This window comes from Macrobrachium nipponense, chromosome 31 (genome assembly GCF_015104395.2).
Source record: "Macrobrachium nipponense isolate FS-2020 chromosome 31, ASM1510439v2, whole genome shotgun sequence".
In the NCBI taxonomy this organism is placed as follows: domain Eukaryota; kingdom Metazoa; phylum Arthropoda; class Malacostraca; order Decapoda; family Palaemonidae; genus Macrobrachium; species Macrobrachium nipponense.
The window spans coordinates 8487584-8506513 of record NC_061093.1 but is presented as its reverse complement, the minus strand read 5'-3'; the positions used below and the strand labels follow the sequence as shown (position 1 = coordinate 8506513).

The window sequence follows — 18930 nt, the reverse complement described above, 5'->3', positions numbered from 1 at the left end:
TTAGACTATTAAAGTAATTCAACCTCTTTAATGAAGTTATTTACATCTTACAATAAAGTTTTAACAATTATCTTAAATCTAGGTCATTATACTATGAAGTATATACAACATACCAAAACCAATTTACAGTAAGAACAGGATGATTACTACACCAAAATATAAGATATTACTACACCAAGTAAATATAAAATATTTTCCCCGTATGGGAATAATAATAAATATACATAGTAATAGAATGGTGCATGTGTACAATCCAAGACAATTACGAGGTGAAGGCTAAGGGCTATAAGCGAGGCAGGTAGGAGAGAAAGAGCTTAAGAGAAGGCAGATCTATTAAGACTGGATTATTTTAATATGAACCTAGGCTGTGTCAGGGAAAACAATATTCCCTGCTGTCACTGTTTGAATATTTAAGGGCCTCTAAGGATTTAAGGTAGTGTCGTTTAAATACTTTTGTCGGTGACTTCCATCCCGTATACTTTCTAAGGTCATCAAAGTTCATATGGTGGAAGTAATTAATTGAGGTAGCTACAGCTCTGACATCATGTACATGGGTTACTGATTCCGGGTTAGCCTGTTTAATAAAATAAAGAATTTGTTGTCTAATTACTTTTAATGAGATTGGTTCCACCATTCTCTCTAATGAATATAGGACCTGAGGTTTTATTGAAGTTCTGTTCAAATTAAAAATTATTTCAATGTCTTGACTGCACAAAGGGATAGGTCTTGTGGAAGTGGAACAATCTTCCACGGAGGACCATCTGTTTCGTTTTTGGCCAAGAATTTCCAATCTGGTAATAACAGAACTCTCCAGATGGGAGGAAGTCAATATGATTTGGTTCTCTAGAAAGAGCTGATAATTCTGATATTCTGGCTCCTGAAGCCAGGCTTACAAGGAATAACGTCTTCCAAAGAAGGGTTGTATAAGGACACGATTCATTGTGGCGTCTGAAGCTAGTTTAAGTACGTCATTCAGAAACCAGGGAGACTGTATGAGGTCTGTCTGCTGTGCTTAATCTAGCGCAGGCCCTTGGAATCGATGAAAAATACGAATCTGTTAAATTAATGTTAAAACCCAAACGTGGAAAATTTTTCTTAAGGCAGATTTAGTTGTGGAAGTCCATAAAGTTAGGGCATTCTGAATCCATGAGGAAGCGTACACAGTCCTCGTTTGAACTAGTTTGTGTTAGCCTCGGTTGGGATACCATTTGGGACGGAGTCCAGTTCCTTGAATAAAGGGTACCACGCTTGCTTCTTGGGCCAGTTGGGAGCTACCAGAGCAATCCGTCCTTTGAAGGATCTGAGTTTGTCCAGGACTTTCATTAGTAGATTTATTGGAGGAAATGGGTAAATCTTCTTCTAATTGTTCCAATCTATGGACATGGGGTCCAGATTGGGAGTCACATAGTCTTTTAACTTGTGGTTGGATTCTGTGGCGAAACAAGTCACCTGAAGACCCGGGCACTGCTGGACTGATCCATTTGAATGACCTGTTGTCTAAGAAACCATTTCCGACTCTAGCGGAGTTGTCCTTGACAGTGCATCTGCCACTACGTTCCTTACTCCTGCCAGGTGAGTTGCTGACAGATGCCATTGGTTCGTTGCTGCCAATGAAAAGATTGCTATCAGGACATGGTTTATGTGGCTTGATTTGGAACCTCCTCTGTTTATGCAGTGGACTATTACTGCGCTGTCTAATACTAACCTGATGTGGAGTCTCTTCACCGGAGAGAGTTTCCTCAGGGTTAGAAATACTGCCATGGTTTCCAAAACATTGATATGAAGCTGGCGGAGTGTTATTGACCAAGTGCCTTGAACCTTTTTTGTATTGGGAGTATCCTCCCCAACCACTTAGTGAGGCATCCGTGTGAACCACTAAGCATGGTGGAGGGAAACTGTAATGGTATTGATTTTACCAGGTTCTTGACTTCTGTCCATGGACGGAATCTCTTTCGTAGTATTGACGGGATGCGGGAAACCTTTTGTCTCGTAATTTCCTGTTCGCTCTGGTCCGCCAAGCCAAGTTTATGTCTTTGAGTTTGGCCTTTAGCAGAACATCTGTTACTGAGGCGAATTGGAGCGAGCCTAAGACTCTTTCTTGGTTCCTCCGGGACGTTTGTTTGCTTCTGAGGAAGTGCCTCGTAGTGCTTGCTATTTCCGTTCGTTTCACCGGTGGGATTGACAGTTTGTGTGAATTGAGATCCCATTGTATTCCTAACCACTGAAACCGTGATGCTGGAGTGAGTCGGGAGTTCTTGTAGTTTATCTGGAAACCTAGGTATTCCAAAAATTTTTGTACTTTTTGAGTTGCCATGAGACATTCTTTGTCGTTTTTGGCCCAGATAAGCCAGTCGTCTAGGTAGGCTACTAGCATTATCCCCTGAGCTCTCCGTTCTTGTACCACTGTTTTTGCTAACTTTTTAAATATTCTGGGCGCTATGTTGAGCCCGAACGGCATTACTTTGAAGGCGTAAGCCTGCTTGCCTAATCTGAAGCCTAGGAAGGGGCGGAAGTGCCTCGCTACCGGAACATGATAGTAGGCATCTGTAAGATCATAGAGGTGGTGACGGCCCCCCCCACGGGGAAGTAAGGTCCGTTACCTGCATAACGGTTAGCATGTGGAACTTGTCACATTGAATGTATGAGTTCAGATGAGACAAGTCTAATATTATTCTTTCCTTGTTTGAGTCTTTCTTTGGACGCTGAACAAGTGTCCTTTAAATTTTAAGTACTATTTTTTGTAACTACCTTCTTTTGAAGAAGGTCTTGGGCATAATTTACCAAATCCGTTGTAGATATTGACAAAAATTGGTTGATGGAGGAGGCCCTTTTCTTCCAACTCCATCCCAGTCCTTTTGCTACTATGCTGTGTGCCAATTGCGGAATTTCCAGCGGTTCTTGAATAGGCACAGCCTCCCTCCTACCTGAGGAGTTTCACTGTGCTGAGGGTCGGCTACCCCGGACTTCCCCTGAAGCCTCTTCCGCTGGCTCTGCGGAAAGCTCCTCTGGCTTGGCTACCTCTTGCAAACTTGTTGTAGCCATGAAAGACCCCTTGGTTTTCATAGGAAGGTTTAAAGACCGAGAGAAGGAGTAAAATTGGCCGAGCTTTGAGGCTGCTGAGAGGGTTGGCTCTGCAGCAGCATGTACTGTTGTTGAGGCTGGGCTTTCGAAGTGGACGGCTGGTTCAGCTGGCCTACTGGAACCGCCTGGGACCATTGTCTGAGGTTGGTTCGTTTGGAAAGGTTGGAACCTCCTTGCCCTCTTCTTTCCCCTGGGCTGGGCTCCAGAAGAAGCAAACTCTTTTGGGAACAGGCCCCAGCGAACTCGCAAGCTCTGGTTAACCCTGGCTGCTTCGCTCAAGACTTCATTTACCAATGTTTCGGGAAACAGGTTAGCCCCCCAGATTGGCGCCTTGATGAGTCTGTTTGGCTCATGACGAATTGAAGCATCAGCCAAGACGTGCTTCCTGCAGTTTCTTCTGGCTATAGCGAAGTCATATACGTCACACTGTAAGGTGTGAAGTAATGACTTCGTCAGAATCTTGAATAAGGATTCGTCAGTATACACTAGGGTTGTCATTTCTGTCATAGTGGAGGAATATATGGACCTACACAAGTGACGTCTGGCCTATACTCTGCTTTAAACAAGCGCTTCTGAGAGTCTGGGCAAGCGCTCACTAAAGTGTGTTGTTGCACAATCCTGGCTCAACTTTCCTACCGAAAAAGTTGCCGGGGCATCCAACCAACTCTCTGTTCCTCCCCCCCCGGGAGGAGCACGGATGGCAAACATCCGTCTCTCTGATTTGAGGCATGGGTTTGTCCTCTGCTGCTGCCTGGAGTGTCAGTTCAAACTCTCTTCGACGTACACTGGATGGGAGTGTCATCCGGGACCACAAACATGGTGAAGGGGCTCTTGTGGCGGAGTCAACTTAGTGTTCGTACACTCCCCTTCGGTTAGGTACGAACCCATGCTGATTGAGCCTGGTCTCTGGGGAAGATGACCGTCTCCTTCGGTACCTTGTCTTCCCGTATCAATGCCTCCTCCGTCAGGCGTGCATAACCTGAAAAAGGAAACTGGAGACCCGGCGGGGTGGGTAGAATTCAAAATCTTCTACTGGCCATGGTTCCACACCCCTCTATTGTTAGTCTGCCCTCTGAAAGTGGGGCATGGGCAGCTAGCCTCCAAGGGTTGTTATTCTTGAAGGGTGGCAGTTTTGAGGCGTCCAGTACAGCCAGAGGTTGTGGTGGATGTCCGGACTGGAGGACTCCCTGCATCAGTGTCTCCTGATTTTCCATTCTTTGTGCTGAAGAAGTGGATCGACTGGCCTGATGTCTCCAGACTCGAAACCAGCTATGGGCTGATATCTCCTGGAACTTGGATTGAACCAGGTTCCCCATCTCTAGCATCAGCATGCTGGAAAAAGCGGCCGGGTCAAAACCTGAATCTTGAGGTCTAGGTTTTGCCAGTCTCGTCCTGATCCCTGCCTAGGTGTGGCAGCTTTTGCCGCGTCCGCCATCAGTTTGGGGGCTGATGATGAACTGGAACGGCTTTCCCTGAGGGACTTCGGTTTGGAAGGCTTAGGGAGGGGCTTAGCAATCGTCCTAAGGGTGTCTGACTGGTTTTAATCTTAGGGATTACCGACCCCGACTTGTACCCAGAAGTCGTAGGCCTCTTGGTAAATCCTGAAACGAAGAAAAAGAGGAATGAGACGGGCTAAAGGACAGTGCTTTAGCCCATGGTACCAACTGCCTAACTTACCCCCTTACCCCCTTACCTGGGCATCATGGGCTCGAGGTCCAGGTTGATGCGCAGCGAACCTCCTCAACTACCTCATCCCCCACATCCTCCAGGTCTTCCGCCAGTATGGCTTGAGTCTCTTGGCGGATCCTGGCAATGATCGGGGCCGCCAGATCCGCCGATACGGCTGCCGACATCTTAGCATTGGGGATTGGGGTAGATGAGAGAGCACAAACTCCTCAGAAAGCATGTAGGGCTTCTTGCCCTTGGCGTTGCACCCAAAACCTCGTCAAGGGTTCTGGAAGAGATATTTACTTTTAAACTCTAACCTTAAGTTAACTCATGACTATCTGAAAAAGTGTCTGCAGAATTTTCCAATATCTCATGCCATGAGCTGGAACAATAACGTGTCGGTAGTGAATTCTAGTACCAAGTTGTAGCAGATCTCACACCCATCTGGGTGCCAAACTATCAGGTCGTCAACTCAGACGCGCAGCCTGCATGAGTGCGACACACCTCGTGTCCGCACGGTTGCTGCAAGATTGCAGTACAAGCTGTCTCTTGACAGCGCACCAATCTGTAGATTTAAAATTGATACATGAGGATCATTGAATAGGCCCGCCAGAGATGTATCCGGCGGAGCATGCACTAAACTAATTATTGATACCAGAATATCGTTATATGTAGACCCGCCGGAGATGCTTACTACTTCAGAACGCTGTAACGATTCCGGCGGCATGCAAAATATAAAAACAATCGTTTTATCCTCTTCCGTTAGCTTTCCGGCACCGTTTTGCGTTCTCCTCTATAACTGTAGACTTGGTGCCAACAAAACAGGGGAAAAAAATCGGTTAACCTTGGCCTGAATCTGCCGGCAACCAGAGAGGTTTTCTTAGTTTGCACTAGAACGCCTTTCTTAGCTCATGTCTGTTTGTTGCCGGAATGGGACACAGAGGTATAACGGAAAAAAGGGAGCTAGGGAGAGAAAAACGTGCATTTTTGGTCTTAGGGTACCTGCCGGGGTAGAAATACCCGGCGTAGTAAGCCAGCCAAATGCATAAAAAAACTAAAACTAAATAAGTAAAATAAAATAAAAATTAATAAATTATTTTTATTGTGCGGAGCACTGTATCAAACAGTCACTTCCAGGTCCCGTCCACTTCCACGCTGTCTTCTACTATCCCCGGGTCCGGTGAGGGATCGAATCAGGGAAAATAGGTAAAACCTAGGCCTGATACTATCCATAAGAAGCCTTGTTTGTTATATGCATATAGAACGAGTTCTAGTCGGATCCCGGACCCGCAGGGGCAGGAGGATAGATGGTGGAGTAAGGCTAAATGATAGGAAAGGGGATGCTGAGGAAGTACGCAGTGTATACCGTTCCTGACGAGCTGGGTGGTCAACCAGGGCTCGTCTGGGTGGGTACCCCGTACCCACCCCCGCTTACTACCTGAGATGAGGAGTACCACTCCCCTGACTGGACCCCCCACCTTCCCCCGCGAGAGGGGAAGGGGCTCGGTTGGCTACCTGAGGTAGCGCTAGCGAGCTGAGCACTCAACGGGTGGGATGGGGGAGGGAGGCCGTCTCGTGGGGTCACCTCCGGGTAAGAAGTGGATCCAACTGATCACTGACAGCCGGTTTATAGGCCGGGACTGTCACCAATACAATACAATAATATGATATTCTATATGATCACACAATAACACTGGCGTGAGAGGGGTTAAAAGGATGACGTGGACGGGGGGGAATAGGTGCGTATAATGAACTAATGAGCAGCTAGCCTAACCTTCGCAAAATCGGAACGATCTGGGTCAGGTCGGCCAGGGAGGCTCTGAGCAGCTAGCCTAACCCTCCAAAAACGTAAATTTTAATTACGATCTGGAGCGGTAGGCCAGGGTGGCTCAAGGACAAAACGCAGGTCTAACTGGTCCCATAAAGGAGGAGTCCCCCTCGCATGCGACCAAGGGCAGGGAGAATCTACGACCCTCATCCGCCATATAAGGTCTGATTAGTTGTTCCAGGCTATAACAGCTCTCACGCCAAGAAAAACATAAAACGTCAGAATCTATAAAAACTCATAAGTTTGGAGTAACTGCTAATATAACATCCATTCGCGACTACAATTAGTATGGATGACCGATTGAAAGTCGTCATAAAATAAAAGTCACGGGTAGCGATGCATGAAATAAGGCTGACTCGGAGTGACGTATGCAGGCTCCCAACATATAAACAAAGCCAAAACTACTTTCATGATCAACATCGCTATACCATAATGATCTTAATAGATGATTTTTGCCAGTACTTAACTTAGATCCAGAAGATTCCTACGTTTCCAGACATCTCAAATACAGGCAGTCCGTTCTTGAGACGCGTCGTAAGCCGAAAATCGTAGTAAGCCGGAACGACGCTTGGAAATATCGTAAACTTTAAACTAAGTAAAAATTATAAAAACTTACTGTAATCCTTTGGTTACACTACATGTGTTTCCTGTAGTTTTATGTACAACCTGGAGTTATTTTCATAAAAGAATGCTGGTTCTGAAGGTAAAAAACTATTGTAATCCTCTGGTTGACACTACATTCTTGAAGTTTTATGTACAACCTGGAGTTGATTTTGCCAAATCTTGAGGGCTACAAGAACAGCTGATTACTATTTACGTATTCATATAGACTAATTAAAGTAAAAACGTAATCTTTAAATAGCTTATATATTAGTATCAACAAAACATTTCCTGCTATGAGTCAGAGGCCGTTTAATGAAACGAAAAGAACACTTTCTCTGTCTATCTGTTCAGAAAATAAATGTTACGTCATCCCCGAGACGGTGACCATTGTTGCCAAGGCGTGTCTCTCTCTCTCTCTCTCTCTGATCATTACACTGGAACTTTGACATACGATTGCCCTAATATGACGAATGTTTTGAAGATACAACAGAAAATTTGCGAAAATATAAGCTTTGATATACAACGAAATATTTGAGATACGATTTTGCGATGAGTGTTAGTTGTATAGGCGACCGATATGGCGTTCAGTCTGTTTGTTTGTTGGTGCTGCATGTTAACACGTGTTTAGTTCGTTGTATTTGCGCCTATTTTTCGTGTTATTTTGTCATTATATTATTAAACCATGGGTCTCAAAGCTAAAGACAAAGCAGGTGATAAGAAAAAAAACAACCCAAGAAAATGATTTCGATGGAAGCAAAACATGAAATTATAGCAAAGCATAAAACCTTCCGAAAGGCATCACCATTATTTCTAACTACAAACTGATTAAAATAAAAAAATAAAATTAGTTTAGCAATGTTATTTCATTTGTGTTTATTTACGTAGTTATTAGTGTACATACGTAAATAAATAGAGAACAAATCGTTCCCTGCCACCCTTCCCTACCTCTTCCCCCTGCTGGCCTCACGTCATCTTTCATTGTGGTAAGTAAAATTCCTTTCATTTTTTTTAATTGATTTTATTAACATTTATTATCATTTATCACATTGCTATGTTATTTTATCATTGTGTGTTATTACTCGTTTATTTTGTATAAATTGTGTATATTATATGTAATTTAGCTGTGTTTAGGTGTGGTTTCATACCGCTAGAACGGATTAATACATATTACATTATTTTAAATGGGAAAAAAATGCTTTGAGATACACTGTTTTGATATACGACGATGGTAACGGAACAAATTAATTCGTATGTCAAGGTTCCAGTGTACTGGATAATGTCTCTCTTTGGATACTTCGATTTTGCCAAATCTTGAGGGCTACAAGAACAGTTGATTACTATTTACGTATCATATAGACTATTAAAGTAAACGTATCTTTAAATAGGCTTATATTATTAGTATCAACAAACATTTACTGGCATGAGTCAGAGGCCGTTTAACGAAACGAACGCTTCTCTGTCCTAACTCGGAGCGTCGGAAGACGCCTCTCCTCTCTCTCTCTCTCTCTCTCTCTCTCTCTCTCTCTCTCTCTCTCTCTCTCTCTTCCTCTCTCTCTCTTTGTAATCTAACCAGAAACTTCGTTTTGTTATTATTACTGGAAACAAGCAATGATTTTTTTCATTATTGTGCTTTTTTTTGGACTGTTATATGTAAACTTTGCACACCGCAAGCTAGTATGTATTCATTTGCTCGGAAACTAGTTCCGCATATGAGGCGTCACTAAAAAACATAGAACAAAATACGACATAAAAAGTGTCGAAAATCATCATAACCTCAAAATTTTGTTGTAATCTAACCCAGAAACATTATTTTTATTAATATACTGTGCTAAACTATAAAGGAGTTTTTATCATAGTATGAGTTTTTTAAAGCGTCGTTACTCGGAGCGTCGGAAGCGTCAGCGTCGTAACCTCGGAACAAGTGTCGTAACCCAGGACGGATTTTTCCATTGAATATTAAGAAAAAGCGTCGTAAAACCTCGGAACGTCGTAAGCCGGAACCGTCGTAACCCGGGGAGCCGCCTGTAAATCCAAAATAAGGCTTCCACTTAAAAACACGTGTGAAACACATTGTGCTATAAAAGGAATGACGATCGAGGCGCTAGTTGTAGCAGTAGCGGGCAGTAGATGGCTTTGGTACGGCTCCTCTTTGGAAGGAACGGGGGAAATTGACAAAGGAAGAGAATAAATGGCAGGGGACCTCTGGTAGTGGTTTCACTCGCCCCAGATTTATTCTGGTATAATACCAATGTAGCTTTTTCTCTTGTATATTTAGCAATACTTATACCTTAGAAATGAGTGCTATAGGAATATTTCACAGAGCGACACAGGTTAGGCCCAGAAAATAGGTTTTTTCCTATGCCAAAATCTGTTTTTTGATGTGTGAGTTGCTGTCTCGTCCTCAAGAAGCTTACAAAGAAATTGACAGTTGACAAAAAGTGCTCAACTTTTAATCCCAACAACCCAAAAACATTTGTGGTCCAGGGTCAAGCCACAAGTTTCAAGCCACCATTCTCAATTCTAAAGAACAAGAAACAAAGTGCAAACTTACATTTTAAGGGTGAAGGAGTGTGGTGACTTACCTAAGCATGCTGGGTATGGTTGCAGTATTCACCAAACCTTCCCCAGTGATAGTTAGCATACCTGCCTGTTAAGGAGACCCATGGTTTACTGCTGTAGTGCCTATGGGTCAGGACATCCTTGCCACCTACCAATACATGTAGTCAAATTTTTCGAGATTGTGGCAATAATGTTGCTAAAGTATGGAAAAACAGACCTTCTGGGATGTTTGCCATGACCTCTAGGCAATCTTAAGTGCTTGACTGGGCATAATGTTTTGTCTGCTAAATTTAGTTTACTTAGAATAAGAGATTTCCTTCTTAAAGGATTCTCATTCTTAGCCAGGAATGACAGACCAAGGACAATAATAATTGATGGGTGATGTATCGTCCCCATCTAAGAGAATCCAGTTTGCTAATACGAGCTCCTGATATTAATGCAATTAAGAAGATTGCTTGTTGTAGCATGTGACTTGTGGTTGTATCAGGTCCACTGAATTGAGCTGATTGAAGTTTAAACACCTTGTTCAGGACCATGTAATTTGAACCTTTTGAGAGCGGGTCTTTGTAGTGCAAAGGACTGCAGAAGGTAAGTGACAACTTCTATACAAGAGCCAATCCCGAATCCATAAAGCAATGATTCCGTTATTGCTGCTTTGTGTGCCATGATTATTGTAATTGCAAGGCATTTGTCTTCTAAAGGGATAAGAAAATTTGAAAAGTGTTTCCTTAGAAATTCTGATTGGGCTTTGGTATGGATATAATCTAACCATATCATCCATAGTTTGTGCACTTGGTACCTAGCAATGTTGGACTAGTAATTTTCACGGTAGATAGTTTAAAACGTCACTTGCGAAGGTCTCGGCTCAGAAAGGAGGATCCTTGAATAATTTTTCCCTCTACTGACTGGGATAAAACAGTGGACAGTAATGGAATTCATCTCTTCCCTCATTGTTAAAGTAATAGACACCAATACAGCAGTTCTTGAAGGTTTGGAGTTTGTTCAACAACTTCAAAATGTGGAACAAGGAATGGAAAAGAAAAAGCTATATCGTCCTCCATTTGTTCTAGTCTTGTAGGAAGAAGTCTCTTGCTGTTGCTTGACTGGCAGTTTGCGATTCTGATAATTGTCAAAGAGGTTCACTTCCAGTTGTTGGAAGCATGTTCGCTATCGTCTGAAAAGAGTAGTTGTCTAACATCCACAATGTGCAGGCTGTCGTTTTTAATTTTGAGACTTAACCACCCTACAATTATTTAGCTAAGAGTTTCACTCCCCATCAATAAAAATTCTGAAATTTGCAAGTCATGCTAATTTTTTGTTGCTTGATTTGGCTAGTAACCTACTTTCGAGAAAGAGAAGAACCACTTGGCAGAGAGCTTAGTTTGTTTTTGCCGGCTGATGGCTATAGACTGGTTGTCAGCTGGGGTTAATTCTGGAATTCTTGACTTTTCCATTTGTTTGCACAGCAATTGATGAAATATCTTTCATGGTGTCGGCTGATTCAGTGATATATATCTAGTGAGTGTCAGGTTCTTGTTTTTTATAGAACTTGATAGTTATTGACTTTGTTTACCGACTTGACTTTCGACATGTTGGACTATAGTGTTTCTAACATAAGGTATTGCACAAAAGGATGTATACTAGGTTGACCAAAGATTCTTATGATGTTCATATTTTGTGTTAGGCTTGCCTCAAACAAGTACAGACAGTCCCTGGTTATTGGTGGGGATTTCCGTTCTCGGCAGGCACTGATAAGTGAAAACCGCCATTAGCCGATAACCAGCTAATGAAGCCTCTGTTAGGTATGTCATGGTGCTGATAACCGAAACTGCCTGTTATGGTGCCACAAATCGCAAGATTTTATGGCGCTAGACTAGCGCCATTAACTGAGTCTGCCAATGAACAAGGACTGCTCATATGTTCTTTGGATTTAGATGTAATGAGTGTGTTGATTGGGACGAAAGAGCTTGGAGGAACTTAGTCCTCATTTAAGAAAATAGGATAGAGATAGAAAGAGAACGGCTTTAGATACAGCTAATTCAGAATCAGCTGGGTCAGGGATTGTCAGATTTTAAATCAGATTAGAGTGTTCCCGTTATTTCTTTAGCCTCAGTTCCCATTTCTCGTGATGTACCACCTTCTCAAGTTTCAGGCTCCCACACATCGCCAGCCTCGGAGAAAAGCGCTTTTTGCTGTTAGTGCAGACTTATTGAGCAACTTGGTTCAGCAGTGGAAGTCCTGATGGACAAGCAAAAATTGATAGTGCAGTCTTAGTGGAGGAGATGACTGTTTGTCCCATCGACTTTCCTAGGCAAAGGTTCACTTGCATACTCCCAAAATCTGGAGGAGGTAGTGGCCGCTAAGGACGTAGCAGCGGCCTCAGCCATGGTTCCTGTCAAGAGGTTCCAGAGAGAACTGCAGCATTGGGACAGTCCAGATCATTTTTCTTCTGATTGCCTCTCAGAGAGATAGTTCGATGACTCCTCAGCAGGTTTCAGTGCTTTCTTTGGCTCCTGCTCCTCCTCCAGCTCCTGAGGCGCCTGCGCTGTCAAGTGCCCATCGGCGCAAGAACCCTCTACAGTCAGCAAGGTGCAGTTGTGCCCATCGGTGCCTCCAGCTCCCGTAGTTCCTTCTGTTTCCACTGAAGTAGACCTATTCAGTGCCTTGCTTAGCAAGCTCCCAAGACGTCTCAAGCCCCCACATCTGCGCAGACGCCAGTAGTGGTTAGGCCGCAGCCCATAGGTGCAGGGTCCCCCTCAGGCTCCTGTGGAAGTATTGACTCCTCAAGCTCTTCTGGATGCAGATAAGCCTTAAGCTCATGCAGACCTTTCTCCATTTCGTCTGAAGATGAAGAGATAGAGGATCAAGCTGCTGCTCACATATGTCGCCTCAATGAATTCGTGTTTTGGCCTCTTATCCTACCTTCTCCTCGCCTACACTTCTTCACCCATGTCCACTTTAGTGATGGATATGCCCCTTGGCTGCTTCCTCGAACCTACCAAAAATGGTCCTTCTTCTTTTAAGGCAAAGAAAGCCTTCAAGAACACAGAGCTTGGCTTAGCAAAAAGAGGGATCAAAGGAGGACCTCTTTTTTTTTTTTTTTTTTTTTTTTTTTTTTTTTTTCTCCCTCTCGCATCTCTAGGTGGAGATATCTTTAGTATGCCACTAAGGAAGCTCTTCCTTGGGAGTCTGTGCCTCTTCCCAAGGAGACTTTTCAGGGTGGGTAGATTCAGCCAGACGTTTCTGCTTTTCTCTTCAGTGAAGATTTTTTTTTTTTTTTTTTTCGGTGTTGGAATTGACCCACCATATGAAGAACATCTTTAAAGTTTTCGAAGTCACAAACTTCCTAGGGTGGGCAGTGGGCGCTTGCCTTGCAAAATTAGATCTTACTGGTTTTTGCCCGAGAGCTTCACTTCAGACTGGTTGGAGTTCTGTCTTGTATCAACAGGGGAATCACAGATGATCCCAATGTGTTGGCTTCACATTATACAATGGCACTCTTAAGAAAAGAGCTTTGGTGCTCTTACACCTCTAAAGAGTTACGGCGATGCAAAGATCAGCACTGTTGTACTTGCCTTTGGATAGGAAGCACAGTTTCCCCCCAGTCGACAGTTCCTCGGTCATAGCTTCTGACTTGCTGAAGAAGAGCACTCTGGATCTTCTTGCTCATTTTCTCCAAAAGGCCCGAGATCCTCCTGCTGTAAGTGCGAAGCAGTCTTTTCCTTCGAGGGCACAGCCCTTGCAGTCCAGACTGAGACCTTCTCCCACATACCAGAGGAAGTACTAGTTTTGCTTCAAAAGCAATCTAGAAGACTTCTTCTAAAGGTCCCTCTCCGCTAGTGAGGAGAGGTTCTCCGTGCTTATTATCCCCTTTGTGAAGATACCTCCTTTAGTCCAACACGCTGGTCGTCTTGACTGCTTATTTGCAAGGGTCAGTGAGGTTTTTCGGCGCTTGCAAACAAAGTTATTTCTCTTTTGGAAAAGGGGGTAATAAAGCCAGTGCAGTGCAGAATTTTTATTTTCCAGGTTTTACTACTGTCTTTTTGTGGTCCATTGATATTTTTGTTGACTGTGTGATGACGTCTTGATGTGCTAAAATACAGTCAACTGTAAGAAATTTACTTTACCATGTCAGCAAAATGCTCACTGAAAATCAGCACCAATCTTAATGGGGGATCCTTAAATTAATAAAAGCAGATCTTAATCGTGCTGACCATAGAGTTCTGGCTTAAAAAGGTTTTTTGAAGGGTTTTGAATTTTGTTTTCTGCCATTGAATTATCCTGATGAGCATTGTATGAGGAATAAGAATTACTATATTTTTGTTAGCAAAGAATACTGTTTTGTTTGTTCAGTTCTTCAGTAGATTTTTTCTCTAAGAACTAAATTTTTTATACATGGTTGCTGAAAAAACAATGAGTGATTTTTTTGGTAGACTTGTCAGTATTCTTCAAGAAAATAAAAAGCAATATACATTTTGTCACTTATTTTATATATTATTTTTTTTGCACCTTTCTTCATGTACTATCATCCTCCTCAAAGTCATCTTTGATTCTGCCACCCATGAGTGATTAAAACTTCTGTAACTCCGAGGATTTGAGATCATGTAGTAGGTGCTGACTGTGGTAAAATTGATTGACTTTACTACTTTTTTCAGGTATTCGTGACGACACATTGAGAAAAGCATACAACATCCTCCAGTCTGAAGTACAGAAATTCTGAAATTTAATGCATATTCAGAAGTTAACCTCACAAATTATTTTGGAAGCCTTTTAGTCAGCCACAAGCTAGATGTTCTTGAAGAAACCTTAAAATGTTAAGATGTGGGGGAAAGTGTATAAATTTTTTAAACTAGTAACTCATTTCTAGAAATGTGTGCTAGTATCAGACATCATGTGGAAGCGTTCTGACAATATAATGGAAAAAAAATCCATTTTAAATGTATAGTATATTTTTATATGATTACAATACAATGGCACTTCAATTTAATGGACAGGTTGGAGTCCGCCAATTCCCATAAATAACAAAATCCCCTAAGTAACTAGTAGTTTTGTAATTATCATTCAGTTACATTGTTTACTTTTTTAATTTCAGAGACATGGCTAAAAAATTAATTGCTTTTGTTAAGATGTGTATTTACCTGTACCTACTATGATTGATTACAATATTCAAAATGTACACAAAACTCATAATATAAAATAACAAAAAACATAAGTATACAGTAGTTTATTTTTAAACATAAGTAACCTTTAAAACTTAATTCCTAATAAAAGAATTGACAGCAAGAGAGAGAGAGGGTGGATGGGGAAAGGCTCTACTTTTGTGTATTGTATACCCCTTTACACACACACACTGAAAAATATGTAACACTACATAACTGTACAAATAGAAAAGGGGATACTCCACAGTAAGTTTATGTGGCTTCCTAACAACATTTGTATGCTTAGACACACACACACAAAAATAAGCGACAGAAGTACTCGAACAGCAGGGCCTTAGGGGGTCATTTACCCTGGAAACAAAGGCTACATGCTTACAGTTTCCAGCTGAAAAGTGTCAGTCACCTGTACAGGCAGTCCCCGGCTTACGACGGGGGATCCATTCTTGAGACGAGTTGTAAGCCGGAAATTGTTAAAAATCTTGAGAAAACCTTACTTTTAATGCTTTGGCTTATTAAAAAAACTATGATAACTTCATTTTTATTGCATTTTCTTTAAAAAAAAAAACAAAAAAAAAAAAAGAAAAAAAAAAAAAACAAATATTAATATTTTGCATTTTTGGAGTCATTTCTTCTGTCAGATCAGCATGACCCTAAGACATGCGTCGTAAATCTGGAAATAATTTCTGATGAATATAATGAAAAAATGTCATAACCTCGGAGCGTCATAAGCCAGGGACTGCGTGTATTTGTTCTCCATCTGATACCTCATAAGACTTTCTGGTTATTTGAAGAAAGTATGAGAGGTTTCACACTGGCATATTTCATCTACTATCGATAACTGGTTTGCTTACCTGATTACTCTGATAAGTACAAAGTGTTTTTATTATTATCAGACTTAGGGTTAGGGGTATCTGTTTGGTAACAAAATAAACCAACCCTGAGATTTGTTAAGTTTCGGTGCCACTGTAATATAATAAGTAGTTGTTCTGATGATTTGTACAGATCCTATTGTATAATAAGCCTTTTTTTCAGGAATGTAGTCCAAAGTATTAGATTTGAATGTATATAATGTCAACAGGTTTATTATTTAATTTCTTAGAAAGAATAGCTGGAATGGGGCTTGTGTTTATTATGAGTATTTTTAATAGATTTTTTATGAAAGTAGATACATATATTCACTGTAAATACAATGAAGAAAAAATGTTTCATTTCTTTTTTATCCATTACCAGTATCACTACTTATGTTTATTATGTTTCAACATTTATTAGAAGTAGAAGCTCTAAATATTCATAGTAGAAGTGGAAAACAATCACATTACAAAAGAAGGGTGTTTTGGAGGAGAGTGTGTTTAAACAATGAAAAACAGACAGATGGCTGTGGCATGTGACGATGTGTTACTGAAATTACACCATCCATCACAAGGCTTTCCTGGAGGGGCTAGTTCTAAGTTCCACCACTGAATAGCAAGTACAGCACTGTTCATGACAAAGATTCACCCAGGGTGACATAACAAGGAGCTTCAGTCTTTGGTAGGGAAGGTTATCTCCGAAGAGAATGAAAACGGCTTTTGGCTGAACTAGACCAGATGGTCCTATTAGGATAGTTGCATTATATGAGAGGGAGTTGTTGTAATGCTAAACAGTTTATTTTCTCAATGGCACCATCATTTTGGCCTCAGTGAAAACTACTTCTTGATCGTTTGATAAAAGAATGCAAAATGACGTGAAGGTTATGTGCAGTCACTCAAAAATGTTTAGCAACATGTTCCAGAAGTTTTCAGTCACCTAACAGTTATTTATTCTTTTGATATAGTACAATGGGACAGACATTTATTTGTAAGATTTTCAGAGGAAAAACTTAGAAAAAGCAAAAACGAGATTTTGGATATCGGCAATATATCAGATATATCAGTAAATGAGAATGGGCAAACTTAAACCCAAAGTAAAAGTAGTATACGTTCTGAAGGACAAAGATGACATTGTCAATAACATAATGAAAAATCCATGGATAGGTAGTACTCGCATTTCTGAAGAGGAAGACCTGAAAATTGTAAAGGAAATGAAAGCCAAAGATGACAAATAAAAGCACTATAGTATATATCGAGTGCCTCAGTGGCGTGATCGGCATGGTCTTGGCCTGCCACCTCGATTCTCAGGCATTCCATTGAAGTGTGAGAGATGTGTATTTCTGGTAATAGAAATTCACTCTCGACATGGTTCAGAAGTCATGTAAAGCCGTTGGTCCCGTTCCTAAATAACCACTGGTTCCATGCAATGTAAAAACACCATACAAAAAATATAGTAGTATACTATATCATCAAATGCACAGGTGATAGAGGTGACAAGTTCTATAAACTATAGCCGTTGCAGTGTGTACAACCATTACATGCCCTATCAATGCTATAGATGTCAGGAATGTGTTCATAGTGCAACAAATTGTAGAAATGACCAAGTTTGCCCTAAATGGAGCAGAGCGCCTCAGTGGCGTGGTTGGTATGGTGTTTGCGTCCTACCTTGGTGGTCGCGGGTTCGATTCTTGGCCACTCCATTGAGGAGTGAGAAATGTGTATTTCTGGTGATAGAAGTTCACTCTTGACGTGGTTCGGAAGTCATGTAAAGCCGTTGGTCCCGTTGCTGAATAACCACATGTTCCATGCAACGTAAAAACACCATACAAACAAAACCTAAATGCACCAAAAAATAATACATAAATGAATGTACTAGCACCACCTTAAAGTGTAAAAATTGTGAAAAGAAAGGCTACAGTGATACTGAACATAAAACATATGATGGCAATAAGTGCATAGTATATAAAGAACAAGTATCAAGGGCAAAAAATAGTATGGATCATGGCTTTGACTAATAATCTTTTATGCAATTTAAACATACAGTCAGTAGGATATAAAACCAATACTTAGAAATCTTATAGATGATCACAATCTAGATATTTGCATGCTAATGGAGACTTGGCTAAGCAATAATGTAAGTGGTTATTTTAAAATAAACGAAATGATGCTAGCCAGCGTCTCAACTTTTACCATGTACCAATAGAAAACCAAAAAGGTGGTGGAGTGGAAATCTTTGTAAAAAAAAAAAAGTATGCAGAGTATCTACAATGATATGTTCAATGCATTCGAATATATAAAAACTAAAATTACACTAAATAACACATACAAATTCGTTACAAGGAAACAAACCACCAAACCACAAGAAGATTCTTCATAGATAAATTCAGTGACTTCCTAAACTTGTTAGCTGATAACAAAAATACACTGATTAGTGGTGACTTCAACCTGCATCAGAAAATAATGATGACAATTATTTCAAAGATTTTATATAGTTACTTGAAAGCCACGACCTTGTAAATGTCTTTGAAGAACCAACATCATTATTGAACCATACCATAGTGATACAAAACAAAAACAATGAGATTGTGATTGACATACAATTTGAGCTTGAATGCATGATTTGTTCCGATACGTAATACAAACCCTCGGTCCTTTTAACATAGGAAGGTACTAGCGGCAGCTGGACGGTCGTAAGCTTCGAACAAGGGGAGAACGGTAGTTAACTGCTTGTCCGATCGTGCGCGCGCCCGAGAGGTGAAGAATCACTTTTGCTTTCGGCCGCGGGTGTGAAGGACGTGTTCGTCATCGCTCTCTGCCCGCTTCATCGTCGTATGCTTTGTTTATATTGTGTTTTCTACTAATGGTTTGTTTGACTTGAAAATGAAACTGTAAGTACACTGTTTTCATTTTCATTACTTAATTATGAATCAACATGGAGCTATCGCCGTAGAGACGGCGATTTCCGCTCTTTCATGAATTGAACCCTTGAATTATGTCTCTGTGCCGAGGGGCGGTACGCACTCGCGCCGAGTCATGTATTTTGGGCGAAAGTGTGTAATTGAAAGATGTAAGTACTCTTTTTCATTATATTTTTTTGCCCTGTGCGTTCGTTGCCGAGAGCTTGATTGCGTTCGGCACGAACCTCTTATTTTGTATGAATAGAATGCAATGAAAGTGGATTCGC

The 18930-nt window shown here is 41.2% G+C and overlaps 1 pseudogene; it reads left to right on the top strand.

Moving 5' to 3' along the window:
* Positions 1–14485, top strand: part of LOC135206594 (DNA polymerase alpha catalytic subunit-like) — a 127944-nt pseudogene extending 113459 nt beyond the window's left edge.
* The last annotated feature ends 4445 nt before the right edge of the window (positions 14486–18930 follow it).